A 20,747-nucleotide genomic window follows, 5' to 3' on the forward strand; every position below is an offset into this window, starting at 1 on the left:
CAAGGCAAGATTGGTCGCAAGGGGTTTCACTCATAAAGAAGGTGTCGACTTTAATGATGTGTTATCTCCTGTTGTGAAGCACGGGTCCATTCGAATGTTACTTTCCACAATGGCACAGTTCGACCTAGAACTAGAACAAATGGATGTGAAGACTACTTTCTTATATGGAGATCTAGATGAAATAATCCTGATGAGGCAGCCTGAAGGGTATATAGAGAAGGGTGAGGAAGATTATGTGTGAAAGCTTAATAGATCTTTATATGGACTGAAATAATCTCCTCGACATTGGAATAGGAGATTCGACAAGTTCATGGCACACATAGATTTCATTAGAAGTTAGTTTGACACTATGTTTACTTCAGATTTTGACCTGGAAATCCATTTGTTATTTTGTTGCTTTATGTGGATGATATTCTCATAGCAAACAACAATGTCGAGGATGTAATGAAGTTGAAGGTTGAACTTAATAAGGAGTTCGATATGAAGGATTTGAGAGCACCACCCAGGATTCTTGGGATTGACATTCGGAGAGATAGAAAGCAGTTGAAATTATGCTTATCGCAAGAGACATACCTACGGAAGATTTTCGACAAGTTTAGTATGTCGAATTCAAAGCCTGTTGTGACTCCGACAAACCTTCAATTCAAGTTGAGTACAGATCAGTTTCTCAGTATTGAGGTCGAAAGACCTTATATAAATAGTATCACATATGTTAACATAATAGGTTCTTTGATGTATCTTATGGTATATACTAGACCCGACATAGCATATGCAGTAAGTCTTGTAAGCATGTACATGGTGAATCCTAGAAAGGCTCACTGGAAAGCATTAGAGTGGATTCTAAGGTACATAAATGGGTCTCTAAACAAAGTCTTGATTTATGGTGGAGCATATGGTGAAAATAGTAAAGCAGAAATCGAAGGGTATGTCGACTCTGATTATGCGGGTTGTATGGATTCCAGAAAATCTATTTCTGGATATGTGTTCACTATGTTTGGCACATAAATCAGTTTGAAAGCAACACTTCATAAGGTTGTTGCCTTATCAACCACTGAAGCAGAATATATCGCTTTCACTGAAGCTGCAAAGTAAGCATTGTGGCTCGAAGCTTTTGCTAAGGAACTAAAACTTCAAGGTTGAGTTATCACTGTTAAATGTGATAGTCAAAGTGCCATACATTTGTCGAAGAATTCAACCTATCATGAGCAAACCAAGCACATCAATGTGAGGCTGCATTTTGTCAGAGGGGTAATCGAGTGTGGAGAAGTCCAAGTGTTGAAAGTTTTGACAGATCACAATATTGTTGATATGATCACCAAGACATTACCAAGTTGCAAGTTTTTCCACTGTATGCAGTTGATAAAGTTGTATGAAGAAAGCTAGTTTATTCCCGTGATGTTATAGAGTTTGTTCCAAGGTGTAGATTTGTGAGATATTGGATTGAACTCTAGTATGGTCAAATGATAACTTCTTGGTTCGATAATTCGACAGGACCTTAGCATGTCATCGAAGTCTGTTCACATATTGTAGTCGAAATATGCTAGGATTGTTAGCATGCCGATTTGGTCCTATTTGTCATGCCCAATTATTTAAGTTGTTCTCTAAGTTAGCGTGTGTAATGGGCATGCGTGTAAAATCCCATTAGTTTAGTGTGTTAGTTTTCTTATATATAGCATACTAGTCTCTCATCATTGCATAACGCAAATCCTAATTAGGGTGAGAGAGGTTATTTGCAATTTTGTAACACTTATAATCTTGTTTGAAGAGAAAGTAAAGAATAACAGTTTATAACCAATTTCTTTGTGTTCTTATTGCTTTTTCTTCTTTTCTACCCTTGTGGGTTTCTTACCGATCAAAAAACCAATTATATTTTGTAATTCTGACATCGTTTTTTACAACAAGTTAAGTAAAAGTAATAGGGGTTATTGGCTTATTTTTGTTTCAAAAAAGTAAATAAGAGCGAATTTAATATAGTAGAAAATAATATGAATAAGCATGCTAGGAATGAGAGTTTGAACCTGAATTCGTTAATAATCCTAAGTTGACCTTGTAACAACTTATTTTATCTCTACACATTACCGGTTCTTAAGGGTGTTTATTCCTTAGTCCTTAGTGAATAAACCTTTAAACATTCAAATTAATTCATATGTTCATAGTAAATTATAGATGAAATTAAGCATTTGATTATCAATAATATATTAGTTTTTATATGATATTCGTAGTCCTATGTGATATCTAATATAAAATACTTCAGGTGAGAATACTTACCACTAAACTACAACGGCGGAAAAAACTTGATCGATAAATTAGCAAGTGTACTAATTTGCCAAGGTAGTAATATTGAAAAATCTCAAAGTACCGATCTCAATGACTACGTGATACTATAGGGTTTTAGTTTTAATTCAGTTTAAAAAAAGTAATATGGGGTTTTGAGTTGTTGTTTTTTTGCGAAAGAGTAAATAAGAGAAAATTTAATATAGTAGAAAATAATATAAATAAACATGCTAGGAATGAGGGTTTGAACCTAAATTCGTTAACAATCCTAAATTGACTTTGTAACAATTTATTTTATCTCAACAAACTACCGATTCTTAAGGGGTGTTTATTCCTAAGTCCTTAGTGAATAAACATTTAAACATTCAAATTAGTTCATATGTCCATAGTAAATTATAGATGAAATTAAGCATTTAATTATCAAAATCATATCAGTTTTTATACGGTATCCAGAGTCCTAGGTGATATCTAATATAAAATAATTCACTCAAGAATTATTTTTGAAAGTCCTTCCTAATAGATAATCATAAACTAATTCTCAGTTTAACCGAAATTAAAAGCATTAAACTCAGAAAGAAATCAATCATGTAGAAAATAAACAAGAAATCATTACAAAGATCAATTCAAGAAAATCAACTAATTCAAGAATAGTGATCCATCCATAAAATTGAAGGGCTTAACTAATAATAATAATAATAATAATAATAATAATAATAATAAAAGTGATAGATGTAACACCCTTCTAAAATGCCCCAATAATTAATTAACTCAACAAAATATAAATCAGAGTAGATATGCAATTTAAGGGTGTCACACTTGACACTTCACACCATTCACCAAAATAACTTGTCATGCTCATTTATTTATCAAAATAAAACATTGCACAATACGCAGCGGATATGCAAACCATGTAACACATTACATGTAAAATTATTCAACAACCAATTGAAAACAAGGTAAAACATCTCGTCCCGATGTTACATCTACCAGAGCATGACCCACTAAGGAACTACACTAGACTCCAAGCACTAGCTTCTACTCAATCACTGCTCGTTACCTGAAACATAGTTATAAGGGTGAGTTCCTCAAATCGATATAATAAGCATTATAAAATATCATGTAATGCTAAGTAAATTAACACATTTCATCACCCAAATCAGATCACACATTCAGCAACGGCAACATCAACTCAAAATCATAATCATACTCAACCCAACACAAAACACACGTATAATATTGGAATACATCCATTCATATTATACGCCATACATATATTATGCAATGAGACTCCATGCATGCGGTACCGACTATTCGTGAACACATAGTTCAACCTCACCGATCAAACCCAGATACGGCTACCAAGCTCACTAGTCCCACTCATTTGAGACCTAGTGACTCACTCACTAATTCCTCACCATGGGAATTAGCTACCACCCCAAGGGCTATGCTATGCACGCTAAATCACCTAGCATGCAAACATCAACAACAATCCACAATAACTCACTCACTAATTCCTCACCATGGGAATTAGCTACCACCATAAAGGCCATACTATGCACGCTAAATCACCTAGCATGCAAACATCAAAACAATCCACAATGGACATATGCTCACACTCTAAGCCATAAACAGTCCATTCACAATTGCATACATAACAGATACATTCACAGCATTATGCATACCATCATACATCATCAGCATATTGATCACAGAATCATATTCATATCATGCCAAATAATAAATCACAGTATTAGCACACTCTACTAATACCTATACTGCTCAAAACAACGGGAAATGATCCCTACTATATCATACACCAATATAGGCCAAACGTCAAATATGTACACAATATTTGAATATCAATTTTCCACTTTCCAAACAGTGTTAACCCGTTAACGCCCTGGGTTAACCCGTTAACGCAAGACAGAATACAATTTTTTAGTTTTTCAACAGTGTTAACCGGTTAACGCCCTGGGTTAACCTGTTAACGCAAGACAGAATGCAATTCTAACAGTATTTCAACAGTGTTAACCGGTTAACGCCCTGGGTTAACCTGTTAACGCAAGACAGAATGCATTTCTAACAGTATTTCAACAGCGTTAACCTGTTAACGCCCTGGGTTAACCTGTTAACGCAAGACAGAATACGCTTTTTGGCAAATTATAACAGTGTTAACCCGTTAACGCCCTGGGTTAACCCGTTAACGCAAAACAGAAATTAATTTTTTTAATTATCATAACAGTGTTAACCGGTTAACACCCTGGGTTAACCGGTTAACGCAAGACAGAAAGCTGTTCCTGCGCTAACCACGAACAGAATGCAGAATTACCCGCATTTTTCGGCGTTGGAGGACTTCCGGACCTCCGATTTCGATTCCGTAAAAAGCTACACTTCCAGGAAATTACAACTCATCCAAATACAGATCCATTTACGGTTTTAACGTAATTTATTCATCACAATTTACAACATTCATCATCCTGATTAGGGTCAATTCAATGGCTTATTACTACCCATTATATGTTAACCCATAATACCCATTAAACAACGATAAACCCCCCTTACCTGAGTTAATCCGGCAAATCCTTTAACTTCAAGCTTTTCCCTTCTTCAACCCTTGTTCTCTTGCTCTTCCTCTTTGCCCTTTTCTCACTTTCTGTCGCTTCTCTGGTTTTCACGTGAAAAACCCTTTTTACCAAATGGAACTCTTTATATATATTCCAACTTTATTATTCCAATAATAATAATCCAATAATATTCCAATTATTTAATTAAATTAATAAATATACTATTAACTTAAATTAAATAATTATCATATTTTATCGGGGTGTTACAACTCTCCCCCACTAAAAGAGTTTTCGTCCTCGAAAACGTACCTCAAGCGAATAACTCTGGATAAGACTCCTTCATCTGACTCTCAAGTTCCCAAGTCACATTGCCACCTGCTGGTCCTCCCCAAGCTACCTTTACCAAAGCAATCTCTTTACCCCGCAACTACTTCAACTCTCGATCCTCTATCCTCATAGGTGATGTTTCAACAGTCAGGTTATCTCTCACCTGTACATCATCTACTTGGACCACATGCGACGGATCAGGAATGTACCTCCTCAACTGAGACACATGAAAAACCTCATGCAAATTCGCAAGTGACGGCGGTAAAGCGATACGATAGGCTACCTCCCCTATCCTCTCCAAAATCTGATAAGGACCAATAAATCGAGGTGTCAACTTCTTCGACTTCAAAGCTCGACCAACCCCAGTTATCGGAGTAACACGAAGAAACACATGATCTCCCTCTTGAAACTCAAGTGACTTCCTTCTCTTGTCGTGATAACTCTTCTGACGACTCTGAGCAATCCTCATCTTCTCCTGAATCATCTTAATCTTTTCCGTAGTTTGTTGAACAATCTCCGGTCCAACCACGGCACTCTCACCGGACTCATACCAACATAAAGGTGTCCGACATCTCCTACCATACAAAGCTTCAAACGGTGCCATACCAATGCTCGAATGAAAACTATTGTTGTAGGTAAACTCAATCAAAGGTAAATAACAATCCCAAGCACCTCCCTTTTCCAAAACACAAGCCCTCAAAAGATCCTCCAGTGACTGAATCGTCCTCTCAGTCTGACCATCAGTCTGCGGATGATATGCAGAACTCAATCTCAGCTTAGTTCCCAAAGCCCTCTGCAAACCTTCCCAGAATTTCGATGTAAATCTAGGATCTCTGTCCGAAACAATACTCGACGGAATACCATGCAAACTTACAATTTCTCTTTATACAACTCAGCTAATCTCTCTAACGGATAATCCATTCTGATCGGAATGAAATGAGCCGATTTTGTCAATCTGTCAACAATCACCCAAATAGCTTCAAAATTCTTAATTGTCCTCGGTAAACCAGAAACAAAATTCATACTGATACTACCCCATTTCCACTCTGGAATAGTCAACGGTTGCATTAGCCCAGACGGCTTCTGATGCTCAATCTTTGACTTCTGACAAGTCAAACAAGAATAAACAAAACTCGCAATTTCTCTTTTCATTCCCGGCCACCAAAATAACTTTTTCAAATCATGATACATCTTCGTAGCCCCAGGATGAATACTCAGGCCACTACGATGTCCTTCCTCAAGAATACTCTTCTTAAGTTCGGTAACATCCGGAATACACACCCGATTACCAAATTTCAAAACACCATTCTCATCAACTCTGAATTCACCACCTTGACCTTGATTCACTAGAGTCAACTTATCAACCAAAAGCACATCGGATTTCTGACCCTCTCTAATCTCATCCAGAATACCACTCGTTAACTTCAACATTCCCAATTTAACACTATTGTGAGTACTCTCACACACCAAACTCAAGTCTCTAAACTGCTCAATTAAATCCAATTCCTTAACCATTAACATAGACATATGCAATGATTTCCGACTCAATGCATCAGCCACTACGTTTGCTTTACCCGGATGGTAATTCAAACCAAAGTCATAATCCTTCAGAAACTCTAACCATCTCCTCTGTCTCATATTCAGCTCTTTCTGATCAAACAAATACTTTAAACTTTTATGGTCACTGAAAACCTCAAATCTTGACCCGTACAAGTAATGCCTCCATAACTTTAGAACAAATACCACAGCTTCCAACTCTAAATCGTGTGTCGGATAGTTCCTCTCATGAACCTTCAGTTGTCTCGAAGCATAAGCTACAACCTGCTTATTCTGCATCAAAACACCACCCAAACCCAACAATGAAGCATCACAGTAAACCTCAATTGGTTCCGATGGACTTGGTAATATCAGAATAGGAGCAGTAGTTAACCTTCTCTTTAACTCTTCGAAACCTTCTTCACATTTTGAGTCCCAAACAAACACTTGCCCCTTTCTAGTCAACGTCGTTAACGGTAACGCCAACTTAGAAAATCCCTCAATGAATTTCCTATAATAACCTGCAAGTCCAAGAAAACTCCTTATCTCAGAAACCGACTTCGGAGCTTCCCACTTAGATACCGCTTCTATCTTAGAAGGATCAACAGCAATACCACCTCTTGAAATCACATGACCAAGAAAACTAACCTCTTCTAACCAAAATTCTCACTTGGACAGTTTAGCAAATAACTTCTTTTCTCGTAGAACTCCTAAAACCACTCTCAAATGTTCAGCATGCTCTTCTTCAGATTTCGAATACACCAAAATATCGTCAATAAACACCACAACAAACTTGTCTAGGTACGGATGGAAAATCCTATTCATATACTCCATAAATACCCCAGGCGCATTAGTCACACCAAAAGGCATTACAGAATACTCATAATGTCCATACCTTGTTCTGAAAGCAGTCTTCTGAATATCCTCAGTTTTCACACGTATCTGATGATACCCTGATCTCAAATCTATTTTGCTGAACACACTCGCACCAACCAACTGATCCATCAAATCATCAATCCCCGGCAAAGGATACCGATTCTTGATCGTCACTTTATTCAGTTGCCTGTAGTCCACACACAACCTCATAGTACCTCCTTTCTTCTTAACCAATAACACTGGTGCGCCCCACGGTGACACACTCGGACGAATAAATTTCTTATCCAACAGATCTTCCAGCTGACTCTTCAATTCAGCTAACTCAACAGCAGACATACGGTACGGAGCCATCGACACCGGCCTAGTACCAGGTACCAAATCAATCGAGAACTCAACTTCACGCTCTGGCGGTAATTCATTCACTTCTTCAGGAAACACATCAGAAAAATCACACACCACGGCTAGATCGCAAATCACCAGTTTATCTTTAGCCTCCAAAGTCGCTAACAGCATAAACAACTCTACCCCATCTGCTACTGCCTCATAAAAGGGAGTGTAATACTTCGACAGCTCTGTGAACTTAGCAGCATACTCAGTAACAGACCGGTTGCCCTGCTTCAATTCTAAGAACTCTATCTCTTTCTTTCCTCTGACATCCTCTGGAAAGTACTTCCTCAGGAATCTCTCTCTGAACACCGCCCAAGTGATCTCAGCACTCCCAGCAGCTTCCAACTCAGTGCGGGCAGCAACCCACCAATCATCTGCTTCCTCTGACAGCATATGCGTACCGAAACTGACCTTCTGGTTATCGGCACACTCAGTCACTCGGAAGATCCTCTCGATCTCCTTCAACCACTTCTGAGCACCATCTGGATCGTATGCTCCCTTGAACATTGGAGGATTGTTCTTCTGGAACTCACTCAGTTAACGAGCAGCTCCCAATCCCACAACATTCGGATTCCCTCCAAGTACTCCAGCTAGCATACCCAGAGCCTCAGCAATCGCAGCATCGTCTCTACCTCTTCCAGCCATCTCTATTCTGAGTTAATCCAACAAGCTAAAACAACAAGTACTGATAGGGTTACACAACACCTATCACATACAGGGAAACAGAATAATTACGACTCGACTCGACCGACTATGCTCTGATACCACTAATGTAACACCCTTCTAAAATGCCCCAATAATTAATTAATTCAACAAATATAAATCAGAGTAGATATGCAATTTAAGGGTGTCACACTTGACACTTCACACCATTCACCAAAATAACTTGTCATGCTCATTTATTTATCAAAATAAAACATTGCACAATACGCAGCGGATATGCAAACCATGTAACACATTACATGTAAAATTATTCAACAACCAATTGAAAACAAGGTAAAACATCCCGTCCCGATGTTACATCTACCAGAGCATGACCCACTAAGGAACTACACTAGACTCCAAGCACTAGCTTCTACTCAATCACTGCTCGTTACCTGAAACATAGTTGTAAGGGTGAGTTCCTCAAATCGATATAATAAGCATTATAAAATATCATGTAATGCTAAGTAAATTAACACATTTCATCACCCAAATCAGATCACACATTCAGCAACGGCAACATCAACTCAAAATCATAATCATACTCAACCCAACACAAAACACACGTATAATATTGGAATACATCCATTCATATTATACGCCATACATATATTATGCAATGAGACTCCATGCATGCGGTACCGACTATTCGTGAACACATAGTTCAACCTCACCGATCAAACCCAGATACGGCTACCAAGCTCACTAGTCCCACTCATTTGAGACCTAGTGACTCACTCACTAATTCCTCACCATGGGAATTAGCTACCACCCAAGGGCTATGCTATGCACGCTAAATCACCTAGCATGCAAACATCAACAACAATCCACAATAACTCACTCACTAATTCCTCACCATGGGAATTAGCTACCACCATAAAGGCCATACTATGCACGCTAAATCACCTAGCATGCAAACATCAAAACAATCCACAATGGACATATGCTCACACTCTAAGCCATAAACAGTCCATTCACAATTGCATACATAACAGATACATTCACAGCATTATGCATACCATCATACATCATCAGCATATTGATCACAGAATCATATTCATATCATGCCAAATAATAAATCACAGTATTAGCACACTCTACTAATACCTATACTGCTCAAAACAACGGGAAATGATCCCTACTATATCATACACCAATATAGGCCAAACGTCAAATATGTACACAATATTTGAATATCAATTTTCCACTTTCCAAACAGTGTTAACCCGTTAACGCCCTGGGTTAACCCGTTAACGCAAGACAGAATACAATTTTTAGTTTTTCAACAGTGTTAACCGGTTAACGCCCTGGGTTAACCTGTTAACGCAAGACAGAATGCAATTCTAACAGTATTTCAACAGTGTTAACCGGTTAACGCCCTGGGTTAACCTGTTAACGCAAGACAGAATGCATTTCTAACAGTATTTCAACAGCGTTAACCTGTTAACGCCCTGGGTTAACCTGTTAACGCAAGACAGAATACGCTTTTTGGCAAATTATAACAGTGTTAACCCGTTAACGCCCTGGGTTAACCCGTTAACGCAAAACAGAAATTAATTTTTTTAATTATCATAACAGTGTTAACCGGTTAACGCCCTGGGTTAACCGGTTAACGCAAGACAGAAAGCTGTTCCTGCGCTAACCACGAACAGAATGCAGAATTACCCGCATTTTTCGCCGTTGGAGGACTTCCGGACCTCCGATTTCGATTCCGTAAAAAGCTACACTTCCAGGAAATTACAACTCATCCAAATACAGATCCATTTACGGTTTTAACGTAATTTATTCATCACAATTTACAACATTCATCATCCTGATTAGGGTCAATTCAATGGCTTATTACTACCCATTACATGTTAACCCATAATACCCATTAAACGACGATAAACCCCCCTTACCTGAGTTAATCCGGCAAATCCTTTAACTTCAAGCTTTTCCCTTCTTCAACCCTTGTTCTCTTGCTCTTCCTCTTTGCCCTTTTCTCACTTTCTGTCGCTTCTCTGGTTTTCACGTGAAAAACCCTTTTTACCAAATGGAACTCTTTATATATATTCCAACTTTATTATTCCAATAATAATAATCCAATAATATTCCAATTATTTAATTAAATTAATAAATATACTATTAACTTAAATTAAATAATTATCATGTTTTATCGGGGTGTTACAATAGATATTACACAATAGTCACAAATTAATTCAATGGAGGAATTTGTTGAATTTGGTATTTCCCGTTGCTCTTATCATGTTTGTCTTGCTCCAAGATGATATTTTCCCTTCCCCGTGTAAGATAGATAAAAAAATAGGTTTCCACAATTTAAACACATATTTTGGGCTCTTTTTTTGGGTGATTTTGGACCGTCCATACACGTATGGATATGCATCCCATGCTTCCATACGCATATGGGTACGCATATGGGCAGAAGATCATATTTTCATAACTCTGATACATGTATGGTTAGAGGGGAAATGCTAAATTATCCTTTGGTATCTTCATAAGAGTTGTATCCTTTGATATTAGCTTTCATTTGCCACCAGTCCCACGTCAATCCAAGTTACGACGCTTTAGATATGATTAAAATACCATACGTACATCATGATGCAAAACGTGTTAAAGATTAGACTTTGTGAACCTTCTAAAAATTCGTCGCGTTCCTTTTTTGGCCATTTCTTTGACTTTCTCCAACCTATAAAACATGTTAATAATACTTTCCCCTAATGATCAAATGATGCCATAAATACTCTTGATGATGACAACTACTACATACATGAAAACAACATCTAAACCACTCAAAATTGCATGTAAGTGCAAATAACCCATAAGACTTTTCTATTAAAATAATTATATAGATAGAAAAATGGTGACTCACCAGACCGACTTTATAAACCTTTGTAGGGGACTTAATTTTTGGAGACTCCTCTCGGTCTCGCTTTCCGCCCTTGACATACTCGAACAGTCGTCCATTCTTAACGAGTGTTTCAATCGCATCCTTAAGCTGGACGCAATCGTCCATGTTATGGTCATGTCTCTGTGAAAGTGGAAGTACTTTGATTTATCTGTCCGGGCAGACTTCCGGACAGAGAAAGGAGGTTGGATTCCTTCTTTCAGGAACTCAGTGTTGGCGCACTTCCAGTAAATATTATCCTAGGAAGTATTCAAATGTGTGTACTTGTCGCGACGACCATACGTTCCTATGTTAGTGTCTTCTTTCCATCGATGGGATTCCTTCCTAGATGGGTGGTTTAAACTTGTGTTGGTGGCCGAGACCGAGTTGCCAAAGTGAGAGTTCATCTTCTCCTCCAAATTTATATATGGTTTATCTAGGTTCAACATCTCATGAGTCCTTCATACCTTCTTCTTTCCCAACTTAATGCATAAATGATGGTCGCAAAGGAGGCCATTTTTTAAGATCCAACACTGGAGGGCTTCCTCGGTTCCCTATACTTCCACTGTAACCTGAGTGAATCGGTTGATGTACGACCATAGGCCCTCATTCGCTCCTTGCATGATGTTGCTCAAGGAAACTATAGTAAATAGTTGCCTCTTCCGAGAAGTAAAGTGAGCAGTGAGTCGATCATAAAAGTTTATCCATGATTCAATGTTATTGCCGAGGAGACCATTGAACCACAGTCTAGTTGGTCCGACCAGTGTTACTGCTAGTAAATTTCATTTGGAAGCTTCGTCAACACTATAGTATTTGAGTCGGTCATTGACAAGCTAGATGTGCTCGTTTGAGTCTCCTTTTCTGTTGTAGTCTCCCAGCATGGGAGGTTTTTGCATTGAGTTGGAGATCTTGGTTTCTTGAATCCAGACACATAATGGATGTTTAGGTTGCACACTGTTAGGTTGGTGTTCTCCGTGATCTGAGGATGGAGTATGACTGCCACGATCTCCACCCGGGCTCTAGGGAAAAGAATTATGTTTTTCGTCATTTAAATGATTTTTTTACTATTGGAATTTAATTCCCCTTGCAGTGGTCAGTTCCATACCGATGGAACAGTTTCTTCTAGATACAGCCTCTTGAACCGTGTTTGCTCAGGGCTGAGTGTCGTGGATGCTTTCTTCTAAACAAAGAAACATTTCCTCCATTGCCTTGGAGTTTATTGCTGAACGATGTTGTAGATGTCGTTGAGTAATTCATTTGTGCCATGAGCACCTAGGTTTGCTTCAAGAATGTTGAAACTATGCAATATATCAGGTCGCTCTACCATAAGAGGAGTTGGAATCCAAGTTGCGGTGCTTGGACGGTCCTTGTTCCTGGACGAGGAAAGATTAGATCTAATTGTAGAGGAACCTCAATCCCAAGATTCGTTTTGCCGTGAGGAGGATGAGTCGTGTTTTGTTGACTGACAATTGTGTGTATTGTGATAAGAGCAACTATAGTGGCTTCAGATGCGGTGGTGGAACAAGTAGCTTTAGATCCATCCATTTCCAAAGATCGAAGAGATAGGAGATACAAAAATCTAGAGATCTGAATAATCGATGAGTTGTAATCGACGTAGAGTTTGAATTGATCGAACACAACTGCATTTTCTGCTCGATCTTCTAGATATCCATTCATAGGTTGAAGAAAACTTCACGCCAAACAACTGAGCACAAAGGTATAAATTCATAGAAAATACGGGAATCAAGACTCGATTTCCACAAACGGCACCACAGTTCCGTTCTGAAACCAGAAATAGAGAGAGAAGCGGAACCTATGACAGAGTATAACTTCCTGATATGGCGGAAAGGGGGTATACCTGCAAGGTTGGCGCTCTGATACTCAAGTCAACATGTGAAAGATTAGAGAGTATTCAAATTCAATTTGAAACTTGTTACATGATTCGGTGTCATTTCATATGTGTGTATATATATATATATATATATATATATATATATATATATATATATATATATATTATATATATATATATATATATATATATATATATATATATATATATATATATATATATATATATATATATATATATATATATATATATATATATATATATATATATAGAGAGAGAGAGAGAGAGAGAGAGAGAGAGAGAGAGGCGGAACCTATGACAGAGTATAGCTTCCTGATGTGGCGGAAAGGGGGTATACCTGCAAGGCTAGCGCTCTGATACTCAAGTCAACAAGTAAAATATTAGAGAGTATTCAAATTCAATTTGAAACTTGTTACATGATGCCATTTCATATATATATATATATATATATATATATATATATATATATATATATATATATATATATATATATATATATATATATATATATATATATATATATATATATAAGAGAAGTAGCGGTTTCGCTATCTTTCAGGCTTGAAATGTGGTGGACTGTTGGATGTGTCTGGGGCATAAATCTCATGTAGAAAAGTATAGAATAGTCCTATGATGAGGAGAAGATTCTAGAAACATAATCGTATAACTCATCAATAGACTTCATCTCGGAACGGTCTATCTCCAAGTGGTGAGTCGAAGAAAACTATGATTGCCCAAATATATATATATATATATATATATATATATATATATATATATATATATATATATATATATATATATATATATATATATATAACTCATTATAAACATTAAATTTCACAAATCCAATCGTTGAATTCAAAGGTCATATCGAGTAAATCATGTGTCCAAATTTAAAATAAAAAAATTGAAAATGATTTGATACGTCGTCTAATAGATTCATTTGGACGCATAATATATTTTTTGAAACTTAAGTAAATATTGATTATTCGATTATATTGTCATAATTGTCACACACACAAAAATTGTACACTTAATCTACTTTATAAGAATTTTAAATTCAACGGTCTTGATGAAATTTTATATTTATAATAAATTATAAAGTGAAGTAACTCAAATAAGACCATTCAGAGTGACGCCCTATTGTTTGATTTATTTTATTGCAGAGATGCATATCCGGAAATTTCGCATAGTTACATTTTCGTAAATCAGACACATCAGTACCAAATCCAAAACTAAAGAATTTTTCCAAATTAAAATTAAGATTCATAAAATAAAATTAGGATTACATAGATGAGTTCAACATAAAATGTCACATTACACTTCAATATCCAAGTGAACGCTTCAACATCTTCAGAATATTTTCGACCGATCTTGAAATCGTCGCTTCCAACTCTAGCGGATCGTTTGTTTCAAAACGGAAAAACGTATTCCACGTAGACCTTACATATGCTCGCGTCTTGAGCTCAATTTTTTTATTCAATCGTCCCTCTGTTGCCAACAGTGAACGGTACACGAGCTTCACAATCTTTTGATTGTCTCCGTAAGGTAGGCGATAATAGATTTCGTCTTTGATATCTTTGAGGGAGGTGAGGTCGTTGAGCTTGAACGTGCACCCAGGTGTAGAGCTGGAGAACGAGACATTTGTGACATACCAGTCAATGTTTAGTTGCGACATTTAAGACATTTTCAGTTTATGTGAAATATAACATAAGAGAACCTTAATTTATAGAAGACATTGATCAATATGGACCACTCAATGACTGACATGCTGATTCTGGAGATATATCTCTGAAACCGCACCTTATTATCTTGTTCCGAAGATGTATCTCTGGAACATTTTCTAAACGAGTTCCAACATAGAACCTCTAAAATAGAATTTACTTTTTACAAAAGAACAAATATTGTTATGGGGATGATAAAAAATGCATTAAGACACAATATGAACAAATGTTAAATATATAACACTTCATTTATATTGAGACATAATTACATACACGTCCACACACTTTGAACAGACACACATTTTCTAGATCTAGTGTCGTCTCTTTTAAAATTCCAGAGAATAGTTCTATATTTCCCTCTTCTTTCGCACGTAATTGTCACACAAAAAAAGTTTGATTAATATGAGCAACGCAGAGGAAAATGAATGATTTTTACCTAAAATTCTATCTTCTTTTTCTCCCTATAATGTGATGAACCAAAAGAGTGAAAAAAAAGAATTGAGAATATATGGTTTTTTGGTAAAGGGCTTGGTTGAAAACCAACCAGTGGCGGAACTGAAGGGGGACGTGGGAAGGCCACGACCACCCCTCAACTTTTTATTTTTTTTCTAATTCATATATATTAAATTACTAAAACATCCTTATTTTAAATTAAAATTAATTTTTATTTTTTATTTTTCATTCAAAGTTAGGTTAAAATACAGATAAGGTAAAAAGCTCTTACCTTTCCTTTCTTTCTCATATGGGTTTGCTACCGGCACCGGAATCGGAACAGATTAAAGTGATCGGCATCTAACAGGTAAAAAACTTTATTTATTCTTCTTTTATAAAAAGTAACAAATTAAAGTGATTGCTTGATTTGTGTTTTTGAGATTTTTAGGGTTCTTCTTTCTTGATGTGTTAAAATAATCTATATGAGGTTTATTAGGCCAATTCATAACACTGTAATTTACAAATATAGTTATACACTGTAATAAGGTTTATTTAATCATTGTTGCTGCTAATTTCTAATAGTGAAGTTACCGGTATTTGAAAACGGATTAAAGTTGATTAATTAAGTTTATTAATTTTTTCTCTTTTAATTTTTATGTTCTCTAAATTGATTTTTGGATATGATGTGATATTATAGGAAGAGTAAAGATGAATAATAGGAAAATTGATTCTTTTTTCAAAAGGAAAACATGTGAAATTGAAAGAGAAGAGAGAGATGAAGAAATTATAATCCCGACATACGAATCTGAAACAGTTCTTGAGAATCCAACAATTGAAGAGCATCATGGTTTTAAAAATTCTTTGGAACGCGATCCTGGAAAGCGTCCTCCGATTTGGCAATATCCACCAAATCAAGTGGATGCAATACGAAGAGCTTTTTTGATGTGGCACATGTTAAAGACACCACATCTTTAACTCTTAAGGAAGCAATATGTGATATACTTTCTCGACATAACCTTGATGTTTCTAACATTCGTGGCCAAGGGTATGATGGTGCTAGCAATATGAGAGGAGAATGGAATGGTTTACAAGCCCTCTATATGAAGGATTGTCCTTATGCATACTATGTTCATTGTTTTGCTCATCGATTGCAACTTGCATTAGTTACATCATCAAGAGAAGTCAAACTTGTTCATAAATTTTTTGAGAAGCTGATCTTTGTTGTGAATGTTGTCTGTTCTTCTACAAAGCGTCATGATGAGTTACAAGCTGCCCAATTAGAAGAAATTGCTTATTTGTTAGAGATTGATGAGATTGTAACTGGTAAAGGTGCAAATCAAGTTGGTACATTGAAACGAGCTGGAGATACTCGTTGGGGATCACATTACGATTCAATTTCTAGCTTGATAAACATGTATGCAGCAACTTGTTTAGTTTTAAAAAAATTGCAAAAGATAGAGGGAGTTATGCTACACGTGGGGATGCATATAGTTGTTACAATTACTTGAAGGCATTTGATTTTATATTTATTTTTCACTTGATGAAAGAAATCATGGGAATAACAGATATGCTTTGTCAAGCCTTACAAAAAAAAATCAAGATGTAGTTAATGCTATGAACTTGGTTCGTTCAACAAAACATCTTATTTAAGGTTTGAGAGAAAATGGTTGGGATATATTGTTTACTAAAGTGGTATCTTTTTGTGAAAAGCATGGCATTGAGATTCCTGATCTTAATGATGTTCATTCAACAACAAGATTTGGACGCTCCCGTCTTGAAGAGAATCAAGTCACAATTCAACATTACTTTAAAGTTGAAATCTTTTTCACTACCATTGACAAACAGTTACAAGAGTTGAATAGCAGATTCAGTGAGCAGACAATGGATTTGTTAACTCTTTCTTGTTCTTTATCTCCTAAGGATGGATATAAAGCTTTTAGCATTGATACTATTTGTTCTTTAGTTGAAAAATATTATCCTATGGATTTTAGTGATCAAGAGAAGAATAATTTACAATTTCAACTTCAATATTTTCTATTTGTTGCTCGTCAAGCATCAAACTTGAATAATTTATCAACTATTCAAGAACTATGTTCATGTTTGGTTGCATCTGGACAGGCTGAAACTTACTTCTTGATTGATAGACTACTTCGTCTTATCATGACTCTTCCCGTTTCTACGGCCACAACTGAGAGGTCTTTTTCAGCAATGAAAATTATTAAGACTAAGTTGAGAAACAAGATGGATGATGAGTTTCTTGGAGATAGCATGACAGTATATATTGAAAGGGAGATTAGTGCAAGCATTAGTTCGGAGTCAATTATTGACGATTTCAAGTCACTCGGAACGCGTAAAGCATTACTTTAAGGTAGTTTTAAGTCATGTAATTTAAATTTTTAGTAATTAACTTAGTATTTATTTTAACTTTAATGTTTTATTTAAAATACTATTTACATTTTATTTATAATCTTTATTTTACGTTAGCGGCTGGCAACAATGGATGTGTGGTCATGCATTTGCTTCTTTTATCATATATTTTCGGAGATACATCTCCGAAAATATCTGACACGCAAAAGTGACAAAAAATTTCAAAATCTCTCATAATTTCCGAGATGCATCTCCGAAATTTTTACTGAACTGATTAATAAATAAGGTATTTCTTAAAATGTTACGTAGATGCATCTCCAGAATAAAAATAATCCAACTTGTAGGGCGCATCTTTGAATGGTCTTTGTTGAGTATGTAAGAGGTGCGTCCGGAGATACATCTCCGAAAATAATTGACATTTTTACAAATTTGCATGGTGCAATAGAAACATATAAGGTGCGTTAAGAAATGTTCTCATCTGTAAAGCTAGCTGAGTCATTGTGTGGGTTGGTGCCTTCGCAAAGTTTGGGAGACAAAAATTTAATATTTTATAAGTTAAAAAAGATATTCACCTAAAGAGAAAATGTAACTAATTGATTAAATTTCTCACACTATAGAATATTGCAATCATTTTGATCTTAAATATGTACTAATACATTGCTATTTAGTCATTAAATGGATTGAAATTTCAAACATATTAATAAGCATTTTTTTAATTAATTATTTTAGTATTTGAGTTTGTTTTTAGGTAGTTAATTAAAATTATTAAATGTACTTTTATTTATCAATTTAGTCCATAAAACTATTACTCCCTTCGTTCCTTTATAAGTGTCACTTTCTTATGAAAAATTTGTTTCTTTTTAATTATCACTTACAAAGTTCAAGGTAGTATTAATTGCAATTTTGTCAAAATTATCCCTAGATAATAATTGCAGAGAGAGAAAAAGTAAAGTGAATGTAATAAATAATTAAGGGTATTATAGGTAAAAGAAGAATTATTATTTGAAAAATAACAATAATGATTAACTTTCTTGGTATATGGAAAAAGTCAAAAAATGACACTTAAAAAGAACGGAGGGAGTAGTAATTAAAAAAGAAACACTTGAGTAGATGTTTGCGATTTTCTTACGTTAATATAAATACTGTTTTATTGACATTAAAAGTGAAAAATAATATTAATTATTTTTAAAATATAAAAATTCAAAAAGAATAATTATAACCTATATTTATTATTTAAAGAATGAATTGTTATATATACTTAATCCCATATATATATATATCCCATATATATATATATATATATATATATATATATATATATATATATATATATATATATATATATATATATATTCTCGACAAAATGAATATAAGTTTTTTTTTGGCGTGACATTTAAGAGATAGGCTTTTCAATAACAACCACTCCTGCTGGCTGAAAACTAAAATAAACATCTAAACAAATCTTAAATAGGCCAAACTTTTGATTCTGCTTATTTTGAAAGAAAATATTCTCTTTGATACTGAATTCTGACTTTCACAACCCCTTCGAGCTTTTGACTAATTATCTTCTCTTACTGTCTCTGGTTAATTAATTTGTAAAGAACATTCACATTCAACTCAAAGAATATAGAATGCATATAACGGTGTCCAACACTCCTATAAAAATCATAGAGTATGTGTCAAATAATTTAGAGAAATATTTTTAACTAATCTAAAAACCTAAAAATGGAAAGTAAAGTACTGTAGCATTAATATTAATTCTTCATGATCTAAAACTGAACCGTGCCTTTCCCATGTTTGATAAGATAATGGAATAGGATGAAAATATGCCAATCAAACCTGGTTTGGACATTTTGTCACGAAAGTTCCTATCACTTGTTTTGTTTTCTTTCAAAAATATCATTCAGTGAATGATGAAAAAATGGTACACTTTGCATAATTTTCTAGGATGTAAACATCTCTCTCAATGTATGTCTTTCGATAAATCATCATATTGTAGATAGAAATATCAACCACCATTTGTACCCAAAAATATAATACCAAACACTCTTTAATTAATTGTATTTAATTGTGACTCATTTTTGTCCAAAAGCATGCTGGACGGACAAAGTAATTTTTTTAAAACTCAACTGAATTTTTCTATAATCAAGAATTAAAAATTAGTAAACTCTTAACTACTTCCTGGCCCTTATTAAAAAATTGACCTTTTAAATTTATTGTATATTTCTATAGTACTCTCCAGTTTTTATTATTTTTTATTATACTTTTATCATAAAAAAAATATTTTTAAAATTTACCAAATAACATGTCAAATATATTGGTTATTTATTATATTAAACATATTGATTATTCAATAAATTTTAAGAATATCTTTTTTATAGTAATGAAGAAAGAGTATGTGAATTTTTTTATAACCTTCGTGTCTTAACTTTGATTTTAGAATCTTATCTGCATATATTATATTATGTTTAAAAGAAAATTGTGTACAGAATTGTGAGCAAAAAGATTGGAAAAAAGAAACTCAAACTACCTGAATGTAATATACTCCAGTTTATAATTTTTTAGGATAATAGATATTTTTTAGGATAATAGATATTCAAAAGTGATTTGATAGAAGTAGTCATTACTCAATAACTAATAATATCAATATATAATTGACGTTTTACCTTACAGTATCTAGTTTGTTTTGATTATTTGGTCAAGTATTTGGATTTAGAAATCATGTACATTATCCCCTGGCTCTTGTTTCATTTAAAATTCAAAATAAAAGAAGGGGACCATTGAAATGGGGGTATTCA

Source organism: Lathyrus oleraceus, chromosome 7, assembly GCF_024323335.1.
Source record: "Lathyrus oleraceus cultivar Zhongwan6 chromosome 7, CAAS_Psat_ZW6_1.0, whole genome shotgun sequence".
In the NCBI taxonomy this organism is placed as follows: domain Eukaryota; kingdom Viridiplantae; phylum Streptophyta; class Magnoliopsida; order Fabales; family Fabaceae; genus Lathyrus; species Lathyrus oleraceus.